We start from the raw sequence: 14,491 nt of genomic DNA on the forward strand, positions 1-14,491 counted from the left end.
CATCTGCGGCAATACGGTGTCTTTTCAAAGGTGCAAATAAATCCAGCGTGGGCGGAACACGCACGTCTTCGGTTTTTCCCGCTTTGTTTGTGTGACAGCTGTTGTGAAAATTTTATACAAATAAAGTTGTATAGTACAGGTTTGGCCAAGCCGCAACTCCCGAACCGCATGCGGCTCTTTTATGTTCATATCAACATTTGTGTGTGTGTGTGTGGGGGGGGGGTTGTGCGTGTTGGCTTCACTTGAGTTCAATTTGGTATTTTGGTCAAAAGCGCATGTGGTGAAATTCCACAAAGTAGGATGGGCAAACACATTTCTTTAAACTATGAGTGTCAATTGGGCTCTCGAAATGGCAGGGAAAAGATGCACAGCAAAACGAAAATACGTAGATGAACACAGGACGTTTTAATCAGAGTGGGAAAGTTTCTATTTTTTGTTGAACGTGATGGCAAACCATTCTGCCTGATATGTCAGACCTCAGCGCATTTCAAAGATTCAAATCTTCAGCGCCATGCACTTCAGCTCACTCCATGCTAACATTGATCAGGCGTCGAACCCGCATCATCATGCTTAAGAGGTGGCCATGCTAACCAGTGCGCCATTATGTCAACGCATAATAACTAAGTCTACTGGTCAAAACAGCGGTTACTATATGACGTCGCTACGTCGTGGTCACGTGACGCAGACAAGACGTCAATGGACGTGGGCAGAGTTAACTTGTTTAAAAGGGAGTAGGCAGAAGAAATATTTAATTTATTTAAATCTATTTTGAGTGCACACCATTATGCCAATGCATAACAACTGTAAATCTACTAAACAAAACAGCGGTTGCTATATGACATCTGCCACGTCGTGGTCACGTGACATACGTGACGTCGATGGGCGTAACTTTCGCCGGAATTCAAATCCGCGGGGAGAGTTAACTTGTTTAAAAGAGAGTGGGCAGAAGAATTATTTAATTTATTTAAATCTATTTGGTGTGTGCGCCATTATGTCAATGCATAACAACTGTAAGTCTACTAAACAAAACAGCGGTTGCTATTTGACGTCTGCCACGTCGTGGTCACGTGACGCGGACGTGACGTCGACGCCTACTTTACATCCCACCGATCACAGGACTCCTCGGCTGCATAACCGTGCCCCCTTCCCAACCAATCGGATTTGCTATACGCGAAAACGACGCCAATGGAAAGAGCTTCCGCCCAAATTTAAATCCGTGGGCGTGGCTCGCAGCAGGAAGTAGGAAAATGGCGGCGATGTTGACAAAGACACAGCGGATGGTAACATACGACTAACAAGAGAAATATTTTTATTTTCTGCTTGCAACTGGACCGTCCAGAGCGTACACGGTAAGTACAACTCATCGTTTTTAAAAAGAAGTACTTTTGTTGCCCTGAAAAGCGAGTGAGCGTGGCGTTTGTGGGGGACGTCGAATTTCGACGATTCTTTCTGGTCAACGGTTGTAAATGATTGTGTTGATTAAAAAAGAAAACTTGATGTAACTCTACTTTTAACTGCCGTTTCAGATAGATTTGGAATTGCATCACATCCAATTTTGCCTAGAGCGTACACGGTAAGTAACACTCGTTGTGTTTAAGGAGATTTACGTTTGTAATAGCAGAAGTGTAGCCGCGTTGCGTTGTACGTGTGAATGTTGGTCCGGGCGAAATGTTAATGTTTAATTTCATTCCTTTAGGTTCCACGGTGTTTGTTGGCTGCAAGTTTTCCACTGCAAGAAGAGGCTCATATCATTGACCAGGAGCGAGCTACAATGGTGAGTAGCCATAACATTTATGTTAAACACTTCCTATTTCATGTCTAACAGTACTTGATTTAACAAATAACCATAAATAAATACAGTGTGGGCACTGAAGTTAACATATGTGATTATACTGCCTAATCTGTCACCGAGTAGATTGTTGCAAAGTAATATAAGATCCAAAGTTGTAATTCAGAATAGTTTTCAAAAGAAGGCCATTAGAATTATATACAAGTCTGATTACCCCGAACAAGCTATTAATTAAATCACAAATTCTTCAATTCAAAGATTTGGTAGATTATCAGACAAATAATGTCTAACAGTAATTGATTTAACACATCACGATAAGTAGATTGAGTGTGGGCACTCTCAAGTTAACATATGTGATTATACTGCCTAATCTGTTACAGAGTATGTTGTTGCCAAGTAATGTAGAATAGATCCAAAGTAGTAATCCAGAATAGTTTTGAAGAGGCCATTAGAATGATAAACAAATCTGATTACCTTGAACATAATAACAAGCTAAGTGTTTAATATGTCCTATGAAGTCAAAATTGGGCACCATCATGTGGTGAAATTTGGAATTGCATCACATCCAATTTTGCCTGGGAACAAACAGATTACATAAATCTTAGTTTTGAATAAGCCACTCCTTCTCAAACAAGTAAACTCTGCCCATTTTGCGCAGTAGATGTTCTGTTAATATCTAGTATTTATACAAAGTCATAATTTAAATTGCTTTCAACCTTCATTCATCGGTTCAACCAACATTACTCGCTCTTCTTACCAACTTGTATTGATTTAACTAAGCGTTTAATACTTCCTATCAGGTCTCAAATCGAGATTTGGCAAAATACAATTTCAGCAAATCCAATTTTGCCAGGGAACAAAAATAGATTAAATAAACTAAATAAGTCCTCTTCCCATTAAATAAATCAGAAAAGTCTGTCTTGTAACCAGTCCTCTTCAAACAAGTAAAGTCTGCCCATTTTGTGCCGTAGATTTTGTGTCTATGCCTAGTATTTAAACAAAATCATAATTTAAACGACTTCTTTCCTTCATTCACTTTGGAAATTTGGAATTGCAGCAAATCGAATTTTGGCAGGGAACAAAAATAGATCAATTAAACTAAATAAGTCTTCTTCCCATTAAATAAATTAAAAAAGTCTGTCTTGTAACCAGTCCTTTTCAAACAAGTAAAGTCTGCCCATTTTGTGCCGTCGATTTTGTGTTAATGCCTAGTATTTATACAAAATCATAATTTAAAGGACTTCATTCCTTCATTCACTTTGGAAATTTGGAATTGCAGCACATCAAATTTTGCCTGGGAAGAAAAGTAGATTAAATAAATTTAATAAGTCTTACTACTTCCCATTAAATAAATTAAATACGTCTTACTTGTTCCCACTCCTTTTCAAAACAGTAGTTTAAAACGAGGGCCCTTCACTCAATCTTTAACCTCAACCCCGCACGTTGTGTTGTATCTGTGAATGTTGGTTGTGGCCAAATGATAGTTTTCTTTCATTCGTTTAGGTTCCAAGAAAACTTGATGTAACTCTACTTTTAACTGCCGTTTCAGATAAGCGGGTATTACGTCGCAGTCAAATGCCGCGGATATGACGTAATTGCCCGAACCTCCGCCAAAATTCAAATCTGTTGGCGCGATGGCCGTGAGCCACTGAGCAGCGACGATTATCAACAGAAATATCTTTATTTTCTGCTTGCAACTGGACCGTCTAGAGCGTACACGGTAAGTAACACTCATTGTGTTTAAGGAGATTTACGTTTGTAATAGCAGAAGTGTAGCCGCGTTGCGTTGTACGTGTGAAAATTGGTCGAGGCGAAATGTTAATGTTTAATTTCATTCCTTTAGGTTCCACGGTGTTTGTTGGCTGCAAGTTTTCCACTGCAAGAAGAGGCTCGTATCATTGACCAGGAGCGAGCTACAATGGTGAGTAGCCATAACATTTATGTTAAACACTTCCTATTTCATGTCTAACAGTACTTGATTTAACAAATAACCATAAATAAATACAGTGTGGGCACTGAAGTTAACATATGTGATTATACTGCCTAATCTGTCACGGAGTAGATTGTTGCAAAGTAATATAAGATCCAAAGTTGTAATTCAGAATAGTTTTCAAAAGAAGGCCATTAGAATTATATACAAGTCTGATTACCCTGAACAAGCTATTAATTAAATCACAAATTCTTCAATTCAAAGATTTGGTAGATTATCAGACAAATAATGTCTAACAGTAATTGATTTAACACATCACGATAAGTAGATTGAGTGTGGGCACTCTCAAGTTAACATATGTGATTATACTGCCTAATCTGTTACAGAGTATGTTGTTGCCAAGTAATGTAGAATAGATCCAAAGTAGTAATCCAGAATAGTTTTGAAGAGGCCATTAGAATGATAAACAAATCTGATTACCTTGAACATAATAACAAGCTAAGTGTTTAATATGTCCTATGAAGTCAAAATTGGGCACCATCATGTGGTGAAATTTGGAATTGCATCACATCCAATTTTGCCTGGGAACAAACAGATTACATAAATCTTAGTTTTGAATAAGCCACTCCTTCTCAAACAAGTAAACTCTGCCCATTTTGCGCAGTAGATGTTCTGTTAATATCTAGTATTTATACAAAGTCATAATTTAAATTGCTTTCAACCTTCATTCATCGGTTCAACCAACATTACTCGCTCTTCTTACCAACTTGTATTGATTTAACTAAGCGTTTAATACTTCCTATCAGGTCTCAAATCGAGATTTGGCAAAATACAATTTCAGCAAATCCAATTTTGCCAGGGAACAAAAATAGATTAAATAAACTAAATAAGTCCTCTTCCCATTAAATAAATCAGAAAAGTCTGTCTTGTAACCAGTCCTCTTCAAACAAGTAAAGTCTGCCCATTTTGTGCCGTAGATTTTGTGTCTATGCCTAGTATTTAAACAAAATCATAATTTAAACGACTTCTTTCCTTCATTCACTTTGGAAATTTGGAATTGCAGCAAATCGAATTTTGGCAGGGAACAAAAATAGATCAATTAAACTAAATAAGTCTTCTTCCCATTAAATAAATTAAAAAAGTCTGTCTTGTAACCAGTCCTTTTCAAACAAGTAAAGTCTGCCCATTTTGTGCCGTCGATTTTGTGTTAATGCCTAGTATTTATACAAAATCATAATTTAAAGGACTTCATTCCTTCATTCACTTTGGAAATTTGGAATTGCAGCACATCAAATTTTGCCTGGGAAGAAAAGTAGATTAAATAAATTTAATAAGTCTTACTACTTCCCATTAAATAAATTAAATACGTCTTACTTGTTCCCACTCCTTTTCAAAACAGTAGTTTAAAACGAGGGCCCTTCACTCAATCTTTAACCTCAACCCCGCACGTTGTGTTGTATCTGTGAATGTTGGTTGTGGCCAAATGATAGTTTTCTTTCATTCGTTTAGGTTCCAAGAAAACTTGATGTAACTCTACTTTTAACTGCCGTTTCAGATAAGCGGGTATTACGTCGCAGTCAAATGCCGCGGATATGACGTAATTGCCCGAACCTCCGCCAAAATTCAAATCTGTTGGCGCGATGGCCGTGAGCCACTGAGCAGCGACGATTATCAACAGAAATATCTTTATTTTCTGCTTGCAACTGGACCGTCTAGAGCGTACACGGTAAGTAACACTCATTGTGTTTAAGGAGATTTACGTTTGTAATAGCAGAAGTGTAGCCGCGTTGCGTTGTACGTGTGAAAATTGGTCGAGGCGAAATGTTAATGTTTAATTTCATTCCTTTAGGTTCCACGGTGTTTGTTGGCTGCAAGTTTTCCACTGCAAGAAGAGGCTCGTATCATTGACCAGGAGCGAGCTACAATGGTGAGTAGCCATAACATTTATGTTAAACACTTCCTATTTCATGTCTAACAGTACTTGATTTAACAAATAACCATAAATAAATACAGTGTGGGCACTGAAGTTAACATATGTGATTATACTGCCTAATCTGTCACGGAGTAGATTGTTGCAAAGTAATATAAGATCCAAAGTTGTAATTCAGAATAGTTTTCAAAAGAAGGCCATTAGAATTATATACAAGTCTGATTACCCTGAACAAGCTATTAATTAAATCACAAATTCTTCAATTCAAAGATTTGGTAGATTATCAGACAAATAATGTCTAACAGTAATTGATTTAACACATCACGATAAGTAGATTGAGTGTGGGCACTCTCAAGTTAACATATGTGATTATACTGCCTAATCTGTTACAGAGTATGTTGTTGCCAAGTAATGTAGAATAGATCCAAAGTAGTAATCCAGAATAGTTTTGAAGAGGCCATTAGAATGATAAACAAATCTGATTACCTTGAACATAATAACAAGCTAAGTGTTTAATATGTCCTATGAAGTCAAAATTGGGCACCATCATGTGGTGAAATTTGGAATTGCATCACATCCAATTTTGCCTGGGAACAAACAGATTACATAAATCTTAGTTTTGAATAAGCCACTCCTTCTCAAACAAGTAAACTCTGCCCATTTTGCGCAGTAGATGTTCTGTTAATATCTAGTATTTATACAAAGTCATAATTTAAATTGCTTTCAACCTTCATTCATCGGTTCAACCAACATTACTCGCTCTTATTACCAACTTGTATTGATTTAACTAAGCGTTTAATACTTCCTATCAGGTCTCAAATCGAGATTTGGCAAAATACAATTTCAGCAAATCCAATTTTGCCAGGGAACAAAAATAGATTAAATAAACTAAATAAGTCCTCTTCCCATTAAATAAATCAGAAAAGTCTGTCTTGTAACCAGTCCTCTTCAAACAAGTAAAGTCTGCCCATTTTGTGCCGTAGATTTTGTGTCTATGCCTAGTATTTAAACAAAATCATAATTTAAACGACTTCTTTCCTTCATTCACTTTGGAAATTTGGAATTGCAGCAAATCGAATTTTGGCAGGGAACAAAAATAGATCAATTAAACTAAATAAGTCTTCTTCCCATTAAATAAATTAAAAAAGTCTGTCTTGTAACCAGTCCTTTTCAAACAAGTAAAGTCTGCCCATTTTGTGCCGTCGATTTTGTGTTAATGCCTAGTATTTATACAAAATCATAATTTAAAGGACTTCATTCCTTCATTCACTTTGGAAATTTGGAATTGCAGCACATCAAATTTTGCCTGGGAAGAAAAGTAGATTAAATAAATTTAATAAGTCTTACTACTTCCCATTAAATAAATTAAATACGTCTTACTTGTTCCCACTCCTTTTCAAAACAGTAGTTTAAAACGAGGGCCCTTCACTCAATCTTTAACCCCAACCCCGCACGTTGTGTTGTATCTGTGAATGTTGGTTGTGGCCAAATGATAGTTTTCTTTCATTCGTTTAGGTTCCAAGAAAACTTGATGTAACTCTACTTTTAACTGGCGTTTCAGATAAGCGGGTATTACGTCGCAGTCATGTGCCGTGGATATGACGTAATTGCCCGAACCTCCGCCAAAATTCAAATCTGTTGGCGCGATGGCCGTGAGCCACTGAGCAGCGACGATTATCAACAGAAATATCTTTATTTTCTGCTTGCAACTGGACCGTCTAGAGCGTACACGGTAAGTAACACTCATTGTGTTTAAGGAGATTTACGTTTGTAATAGCAGAAGTGTAGCCGCGTTGCGTTGTACGTGTGAAAATTGGTCGAGGCGAAATGTTAATGTTTAATTTCATTCCTTTAGGTTCCACGGTGTTTGTTGGCTGCAAGTTTTCCACTGCAAGAAGAGGCTCGTATCATTGACCAGGAGCGAGCTACAATGGTGAGTAGCCATAACATTTATGTTAAACACTTCCTATTTCATGTCTAACAGTACTTGATTTAACAAATAACCATAAATAAATACAGTGTGGGCACTGAAGTTAACATATGTGATTATACTGCCTAATCTGTCACGGAGTAGATTGTTGCAAAGTAATATAAGATCCAAAGTTGTAATTCAGAATAGTTTTCAAAAGAAGGCCATTAGAATTATATACAAGTCTGATTACCCTTAACATAACAACAAGCTATTAATTAAATCACAAATTCTTCAATTCAAAGATTTGGTAGATTATCAGACAAATAATGTCTAACAGTAATTGATTTAACACATCACGATAAGTAGATTGAGTGTGGGCACTCTCAAGTTAACAGATATGATTATACTGCCTAATCTGTTACAGAGTATGTTGTTGCCAAGTAATGTAGAATAGATCCAAAGTAGTAATCCAGAATAGTTTTGAAGAGGCCATTAGAATAATAAACAAATCTGATTACCTTGAACATAATAACAAGCTAAGTGTTTAATATGTCCTATGAAGTCAAAATTGGGCACCATCATGTGGTGAAATTTGGAATTGCATCACATCCAATTTTGCCTGGGAACAAACAGATTAAATAAATCTTAGTTTTGAATAAGCCACTCCTTCTCAAACAAGTAAACTCTGCCCATTTCGCGCAGTAGATGTTCTGTTAATATCTAGTATTTATACAAAGTCATAATTTAAATTGCTTTCAACCTTCATTCATCGGTTCAACCAACATTACTCGCTCTTATTACCAACTTGTATTGATTTAACTAAGCGTTTAATACTTCCTATCAGGTCTCAAGGCAAGATTTGGCAAAATACAATTTCAGCAAATCCAATTTTGCCAGGGAACAAAAATAGATTAAATAAACTAAATAAGTCTTCTTCCCATTAAATAAATCAGAAAAGTCTGTCTTGTAACCAGTCCTCTTCAAACAAGTAAAGTCTGCCCATTTTGTGCCGTAGATTTTGTGTCTATGCCTAGTATTTAAACAAAATCATAATTTAAACGACTTCTTTCCTTCATTCACTTTGGAAATTTGGAATTGCAGCAAATCGAATTTTGCCAGGGAACAAAAATAGATCAATTAAACTAAATAAGTCTTCTTCCCATTAAATAAATTAAAAAAGTCTGTCTTGTAACCAGTCCTTTTCAAACAAGTAAAGTCTGCCCATTTTGTGCCGTCGATTTTGTGTTAATGCCTAGTATTTATACAAAATCATAATTTAAAGGACTTCATTCCTTCATTCACTTTGGAAATTTGGAATTGCAGCACATCAAATTTTGCCTGGGAAGAAAAGTAGATTAAATAAATTTAATAAGTCTTACTACTTCCCATTAAATAAATTAAATACGTCTTACTTGTTCCCACTCCTTTACAAAAAAGTAGTTTAAAACGAGGTCCCTTCACTCAACCTTTAACCCTATTTATTCACCTTCTAGGCTAAGTGTTAAAGGCTAAGTGTTAAAGGCTAAGTGTTAAAGGCTAAGTGTTAGAGGCTAAGTGTTAGAGGCTAAGTGCCAGAGGCTAGGCGCCAGAGGCGAGTTTTTGTGGGCTGAAGTTTTAGTGGGGTTAGTGTGAATACAATCCAAAAGAATACAACAGAATACAATACAATAGAATATAATACATAGATTAAATTCAATAGCTCTTACTACTTCCCATTAAATAAATTAAATACGTCTTACTTGTTCCCAATCCTTTTCAAAAAAGTAGTTTAAAACGAGGGCCCTTCACTCAACCTTTAACCTCAACCCCGCACGTCACATTGTGTTGTATCTGTGAATGTTGGTTGTGGCCAAATGATAGTTTTCTTTCATTCGTTTAGGTTCCACGGTGTTTGTTGGCTATGTTTTCCACTGTCAGAAGGATGAAAATACAAAGTACAACGCTTGGACGTGGGCGAAGACGTCACCGGTGAGTCCTTCCTTCCTATTTATTTACCTTCTAGATGCTAGAGGCTAAGTGTTAGAGGCTAAGTGTTAGAGGCTAAGTGTTAAACACAATACGAACAACACAACGATACTGCACTGAACAACACGATACCGCACTGAGAAACACGATACCGCACTGAACAACACGATACCGCACTGAACAACACCATGCCGCACTGAACACCATGCCACACTGAACAACACCATCCCGCACTGAACAACACCATGCCGCACTAAACAACACCATGCCGCACTGAACAACACCATGCCTCACTGAACGACACCATGCCGCACTGAAAGACACCATGCCGCACTGAACGACACCATGCCGCACTGAAAGACACCATCCCGCACTGAACACCATGCCGCACTGAACAACACCATCCTGCACTGAACAACACCATCCCGCACTGAACAACACCATGCCGCACTGAACAACATTATGCCGCACTGAACATTATGCCGCACTGAACAACACCATGCCGCACTGAACAACACCATGCCGCACTGAACAACATTATGCCGCACTGAACAACACCATGCCGCACTGAACAACACCATGCCGCACTGAACAACACCATGCCGCACTGAACAACATTATGCCGCACTGAACAACACCATGCCGCACTGAACAACACCATCCTGCACTGAACAACACCATTCCGCATTGAACACCATGCCGCACTGAACAACACCATCCCGCACTGAACAACACCATCCCGCACTGAACAACACCATGCCGCACTGAACAACATTATGCCGCACTGAACAACATTATGCCGCACTGAACAACACCATGCCGCACTGAACAACACCATGCCGCACTGAACAACACCATGCCGCACTGAACAACATTATAACGCACTGAACAACACCATCCCGCACTGAACAACACCATGCCGCACTAAACAACATTATGCCGCACTGAACAACATTATGCCGAAATGAACAACACCATGCCGCACTGAACAACACCATGCCGCACTGAACAACACCATCCTGCACTGAACAACACCATCCCGCACTGAACAACACCATGCCGCACTGAACAACACCATGCCGCACTGAACAACACCATGCCGCAATGAACAACACCATCCCGCACTGAACAACACCATGCCGCACTGAACAACACCATGCCGCAATGAACAACACCATCCCGCACTGAACAACACCATGCCGCACTGAGCAACACCATGCCGCACTGAACAACACCATCCTGCACTGAACAACACCATGCCGCACTGAACAACACCATTCCGCACTGAACAACACCATGCCGCACTGAACAACATTACGCTGCACTGAACAACACCATGCCGCACTGAACAACACCATGCCGCACTGAACAACACCATGCCGCATTGAACAACACCATGCCGCATTGAACAACACCATGCCGCACTGAACAACACCATCCTGCACTGAACAACACCATGCCGCATTGAACAACACCATGCCGCACTGAACAACACCATCCTGCACTGAACAACACCATCCCGCACTGAACAACACCATTCCGCATTGAACAACACCATCCTGCACTGAACAACACCATGCCGCACTGAACAACACCATGCCGCACTGAACAACACCATTCCGCACTGAACAACACCATGCCGCACTGAACAACACCATCCTGCACTGAACAACACCATCCCGCACTGAACAACACCATGCCGCACTGAACATTATGCCGCACTGAACAACACCATGCCGCACTGAACAACACCATGCCGCACTGAACAACACGACGTCGCACTGAACAACACGACGCCGCACAGAACAACACGACGCCGCACAGAATAACACAATACCGCACAGAACAACACAATACCGCACAAACAGTTTTCGATAATATTACGTCGCAGTCATGTGACGCGGACATGACGTCAATAGGCGGAACTCACGGCAAAATTATAATCCGTGGGCGTGGCTTGCAACAGGAAGTAGGAAAGCGGCAGTTCTGGCAAACAAGACACAGCTGTTAGTAACACGATGACTAACAAGGCAAATATTTTTGTTTTCAGCTTGCAACTTGACCGTCTAGAGCGTACAAGGTAATTCCAACTGTTTTTTTTTAGCCCTGAAAAGCGAGGGAGTGTGGCGTTTGGGAGGAATGTCGAACTCGGCGTCTGCTTCCAGCCACAGACGCCAAATTTCGACGATTATTTCGACTGGTCAACGGTTGTAAATTATTGCGTTGACTAAAAACTTTATTTAACTCTACTCTTAACTTTGCCGTTTCAGATATGCGGGTATTACACCGCGGAAATGACGTCAATAGGCTGAACTCTCGCCAAAATTCAAATCTGTGGGCGCAATGGCCTTGAGCGAGACACCGGATTATCAACAGAAATATCTTTATTTTCCGCTTGCAAGTGGACCGTCTAGAGCGTACACGGTAAGTACAACTCATTGTGTTTAAAAAGATTTACGTTTGTGTAGTTTGCGTTGCGTTGTATCTGTGAATGTTGGTTGAGGCTAAATGTTAATGTTTAATTTCATTCCTTTAGGTTCCACGGTGTTTGTTGGCTGTATGTTTTCCACTGCAAGAAGAGGCTCGTATCATTGACCAGCAGGAGCTACAATGGTGAGTACCCCTTTCGTCTTCCATTTATGTTAAACACTTCCTATTTCATGTCTAACAGTACTCGATTTAACAAATAACCATAAATAAATACAGTGTGGGCAGTCACGTTAACATATGTGATTATCCTGCCTAATATGTTTATCACAAATATGTCACTAATCACTAATATGTTTATTTGTTTATCACAACACCTTTGGACCTTCAGCAATCGATTATTTACCTTCATCTACATAGAGACAGAACGATGGTGTCTTAAACATCTCATTCATTTCACCAAATAACTTCACGCAGGTGGATAACGGCCGTCTCGGTCACGCTATGTTGCGTGATGCAGTTTTGAAGAACCAAATGCATTTATTCAATGAATAAGTCAAGCTAGTTCTATGTTTATGATGTTGTAAGTTACGGTACCGATTGAAGTTGAGTTCGAAGCCAGTGGAAAACAGCGCTGCGTTTGTGCTCTCCAGGTACAAATGTTGTGATCTCTGACTGACGACCGGGCGAGACTCGAGTAAGAGATGTCCAAACGAGCTCCGGCAGGGCGGGCCAAGGCGGAGCGAACGGACGCCCTTCAGGCCGCCAATGACGAGCTGAGAACCAAACTGATGGACGTCCAGTTAGAACTTCAGCAGGAGAAGAACAAGGTGAAAACCTCAACAGACAGACACTGCCTGCCTCCCTGCCTGCCTCCCTGCCTGCCTCCCTGCCTGCCTCCCTCCCTCCCAGTTTTCCCGATGTAGATTAGACATGCGTGTGCCATGACTGTGTCAGCCTACATCAACAAATGCACCGAGGACGTCAGCACCACTAAGAATATCATCACCCGGGGCAACCAACGACCCTGGATGACTGAGGAGGTACGTCAAACGCTACGAGCGCGGAACTCTGCCTTCAAGTCTGGCGACAAGGAGACACTGAGGACAGCGAGAGCCAACTTGAACCGTGCCATCAGGATAGCGAAGCGAGACCGCAGTCGAAAATTTCAGGATCGTTTCCACGACGTCAAAAACATCAGGAGTATGTGGCAAGGCATACGGGCGATTACAGACTACAACTCACCCTCCCCCCCCCCCCGGTGGGTGTAGTTGATGCTGACTTTCTAAATGGTCTAAATAACTTCTTTGGGAGGTTCGAGGCACTAAACGGCACTCCAGCAGTTAAAACTGTCCCCCATCAGGAAGAGGAGGTACTCTGCCTTGACTCCGCCGATGTGTTGAAGACCCTGAGGAGAGTCAACCCCTGTAAGGCCCCTGGCCCCGACAACATTCCTGGGCGTGTGTTCAGGGAATGTGCAAGTCATCTGGCTGGGGTCATCACAGACATTTTTAACACCTCGCTGGGCCAAGCCACAGTGCCGGCGTGCTTTAAGACTGCCTCCATCATTCCGGTGCCGAAGAAACCTCAAATCACCTCATTTAATGATTACCGGCCTGTTGCACTGACTCCGGTTATGATGAAGTGCTTCGAAAGGCTGCTTAAAGGTCACATCGTTTCCAGACTCCCCCTATTATTTGACCCGTTCCAGTTTGCCGACCGGCAAAACCGCTCCACTCAGGACGCCATCTCCTCCGTTCTTCACCTGAGCCTGGCTCACCTGGAGGAGAAGAACACCCATGTGCGGAGGCTGTTCCTGGACTTCAGCTCAGCGTTTAACACCATCATCCCACAGCATCTGGTAGGAAAATTGGAACACCTGGGCTTCAACACCCCCCTTCGCAACTGGCTGCTAGACTTCCTCACCAACAGACCTCAGTCAGTCCGGGTCGGACAGAACACCTCTGATGTCATCACCCTCAGCACAGGCTCCCTTCAGGGCTGCGTCCTGAGCCCCCTGCTGTGCACCCTGATGACACACGACTGCGTCCTCAGGTTCACCACCAATCACATCGTGAAGTCAGCAGACGACACAACGGTGGTGGGGCTCATCAGAGACAACAACGACCTGGACTACAGAGAGGAGGTGGAGCAGCTGGTGGGCTGGTGCAGAGAAAACAGCCTGATCCTGAATGAGGAGAAGATGAAGGAGATCATCGTCGACTTCAGGAAAAAACAGCCTCACCACGCTCCACTGATCATCAACAGCTCAGCTGTGGAGGTGGTCAGCACCACCAAATTCCTGGGGGTCCACATCACAGAAGACCTCACCTGGACTATGAACACTACGGCACTGGTCAAGAGGGCACAGAAGCGCTTGTACTTCCTGCGGAGGATGAGGAGAGCCCACCTGCCCCCACCCATCATGAGGACGTTCTACAGGAGCACCATAGAGAGCATTCTGACAAGCTGTCTCTCTGTGTGGTGTGGAGGCTGCACCGCCTCCGATTGAAAGAATATATATATGTATATATATAT

At 41.1% G+C, this 14,491-nt stretch overlaps 1 long non-coding RNA gene across 1 annotated transcript; it reads left to right on the forward strand.

The window, feature by feature from the left end:
- The first annotated feature begins 9,439 nt into the window (after positions 1-9,439).
- Positions 9,440-13,193, forward strand: LOC148383078 (uncharacterized). The gene is made up of 5 exons (XR_015853539.1): positions 9,440-9,529; positions 11,577-11,606; positions 11,797-11,950; positions 12,063-12,139; positions 12,607-13,193. It is a non-coding gene; the product is annotated as an uncharacterized LOC148383078 (long non-coding RNA).
- Positions 13,194-14,491: the final 1,298 nt, after the last annotated feature.

This window comes from Syngnathus floridae, chromosome 17 (assembly GCF_059516105.1).
Source record: "Syngnathus floridae isolate MCC-2025c chromosome 17, RoL_Sflo_1.0, whole genome shotgun sequence".
NCBI lineage: Eukaryota > Metazoa > Chordata > Actinopteri > Syngnathiformes > Syngnathidae > Syngnathus > Syngnathus floridae.